The following is a 2,906-nucleotide window of genomic DNA, read 5'->3' as shown; positions in this document are numbered from 1 at the left end:
GGTTTTTCCAACAGCATTTACCACATTTGGATGATAGATTCATCCTCTTTGGACAACATGGAACCCATTTTTGCTCCGGTGGCTCACCTGTTTTTTAAACAGGTGTCTCAAAAATATTTTTGGCCGGCTTATGAACAACTCCCCTGTCGTTCTTACTAGTTACACTGGAGTTTTTCCCACCTCCAACAGCTATCTCGAAGCTGTCTTTCTCTGTCCTCGTTCGGGACGTGTAACTATTTACTTGACCGAGTTAGAGGACTGACTTACAGAAATTACTTTACACTGTAAGGCAGTTTAGCGAAGAGAAAACTAAACAGTGGCAAAAGCAGAATACAAAACAGTAGTATGGCAATATAACAACTAAAGCTCGCAGCCGCAAGGGTTAAAAAACCCGAGGTACAACTCTGTTACTCAGCAATTGTCGTTACCTAGCAACAGCCCAACAGGCGAAACTCAGCTCAAATTCCTTGGCTCGGCAGGGAGGGAGGGGAGGACTCCGCAACAGATGATCAAAAGAAGTCGTGCAGCAGAAACAGAGGCGGAGTTTTCAAAAAGCAAGCGGTAAGCGCACGTAGTCTCCAAGTTCAATCTCCTCCGCTCCGAGCTAGCAAGCTAAGCTGCTGCGGCAGACGATTGCAAAAAGCCTGGCTGCTCTGTAACAAAACCGGAGGCAGAGGTAAGGTGGAGACCTCTCCTCTTTCGGTTCAACAGAAGAGCAGTGGCAGAAGTTGCTGCAGCAAGCGGCTGCGCGGGCCCCGGGATCTACCTCGCTGCTTCTTCGTTTCACCTTCTGCAGATCGCTGATCAGGGTTCGCTCGGTGGCAAAGTCCAGATCTTTTCGTTGCTTCTTCTCTTCGCTCTTCCTCCGTTGATCACGTCGACAGGGTCACCAGATGTTGCGGATCGAGGTGGGACATGACACAAACCTTTATGGATCCAGAGGCTGGAACACTTTATTGCACGATGTTTGCTACTTTTATACACTTTTAGGCTACACATGTTAACTCTTTATTGGTTCCCAAGTTACATAAATATCCCTCCATTGGCCGCTAATAACGTTATATAACTCTGGTCACTGCGCATGTCAGTCAACTATGACTTAGCACATTTTACCAGAAAACCATACTGCTGCATCTTCCGGGTACGGGCGTAATTCTCCCCTGAACAAAGGTTCCTACTTAGCTTTAACTCTTCCAGAATCCCCCAGGTCAGTGGGCAATGATGCACACCTATTGGATTCCTTTCGAATTTGACGAAAGAATTCGTAAGTCTTAAGAAAAGGGGAGACTGAAATGAGAGCAAGGTCTGAAGAGAGTTAACCAAGGTATCTTACTCTGAGGAAACTCTCCCCTAAAACTCTCCCCTCCATATCTGCTCTGCTCATGCTGTTACGGGAAATTCTGTTCTGTTCAGTTCAGTGGACCTAAACTAGAGAAGAATGTTAGAAGCATTATACAATGGACTTAGGGGTAATAAATTGGGCAAAAGTAAGGTAAGGTAGACATTTGAATAGGTGGAATAGACCTTAAGCCAAGGTTCTCTCCAAGTTTCAGTGACTGGGGCAAAAACAATAGAAAGTTAGAGGTCACACTGAGGAAGACTGCAGAGACCCCAGCCCCAATGATGAAGAAAGGCGGATGTACCCCTAGAATTGAGGGCCAAGAAAAGCTCCACCCCAAGTTCTGCCTGAGCTCCACCTATACTCCACTTATTATCAATACGCATGTTGTAATCATATGAATATGCATGTAAGATGTTGTAATCATAGAAGTTAGACTGTATAAATTACCCTGTTTTGTACCACTACCCTCGAGCAAGAGCTTTGTGGTGCAAACCACGCTTGCTCCCAATGTCGACAAATAAATACCTTTGCTGCTCAAAAGACCAAAAGCTTCTGGGCAGTTTCTTTACTGGATTTCTCGGATTCAATACAGCCTAATGGACACTATATTACTGTGAGTGACAGAAATGCCATAAAGGGCAGGCACTGCTCCTCCTGCCCACCTTGGCTTTCATCATGGTTGTGGGACACCAGATCCTCTTTTGCAGCAGTACTTGCCCTCCAACACTAGTCCCCGTTCATCTTTCCTTTCTCCACAGAACACTGGGTCCAGCCTGGTCCCTGCACCACATATATTTCTCTTTGATGGACATTGTTATACCAGTATCTTACATTCAAAAAGTAAATTCTTCTACTAGAATTAGGGACAGATTATATAGGTTTAATAGGAGCTCCTGGTGGTCTAGTGGTTAAGGGTGCGGCGTTGCCACCGCCGAGGCCCGGGTTCGATTCCCGGTCAGGGACACTCCCGGGTAGATGGAGCTCATTAGCCCTTAAAGGTAACCCATCTACGTCCTAAGGACCTCGCTGCCACCGTCCAAGCTCGCTTGGCCCCGGTAGATGAACCTTAGGATTAAAGGGTGGACTCAGTTCCGCGCACACTGTGTCTCACCTAAAAAAATCCAATGCGCAGGTTGGAAGGTGTAAAGACCTTCGCTCACGAAGACTGGCCATTATTATATTATATAGGTTTAATATCATCATCATCATCATGACTAGGCTTCGCGAACGAAGATTTGAGAAGGGATCTACCCACGCTTGCTACAAGCACGTTGATGGTTAAAAAGGTCAATGCGAGATAGACAAGTCCGGTTGAAGAAGGTGCAGCAGAAAGACTCCCCAGGTGATATAGATGAGACGCGATTCTTTCTGCATTGTCGTTTCTCCTCGAGAGTGATCCTGTGTGTGTTCTCAAAAACAGTAGTAGCATTATAGATTGGAGGCCAGAGTAGACCAATGGTGGTGATCAATATGACCAAGACTGAGGGATTGTTTCAGGCAGTCCTTGTATCTCCTCTTCGGGGCTCCTCTCTTGCAGTAACCAGTAGCAGGTTCCCAGTATAGC

The 2,906-nt window shown here is 46.2% G+C and overlaps 1 non-coding gene across 1 annotated transcript; it reads left to right on the top strand.

Annotated features, from left to right (window-relative positions):
- Positions 1 to 2,231: 2,231 nt before the first annotated feature.
- On the top strand, positions 2,232 to 2,306 carry TRNAG-GCC (transfer RNA glycine (anticodon GCC)). Its single transcript has one exon. It is a non-coding gene; the product is annotated as a tRNA-Gly (tRNA).
- Positions 2,307 to 2,906: the final 600 nt, after the last annotated feature.

The sequence above is a fragment of the Myiozetetes cayanensis genome, unplaced genomic scaffold, assembly GCF_022539395.1.
Source record: "Myiozetetes cayanensis isolate MyiCay16 unplaced genomic scaffold, myiCay2020 scf871, whole genome shotgun sequence".
Taxonomy (NCBI): Eukaryota; Metazoa; Chordata; class Aves; order Passeriformes; family Tyrannidae; genus Myiozetetes; species Myiozetetes cayanensis.
The sequence above is the reverse complement of the archived record's forward strand: the minus strand, read 5'-3'. Positions and strand labels throughout refer to the sequence as shown.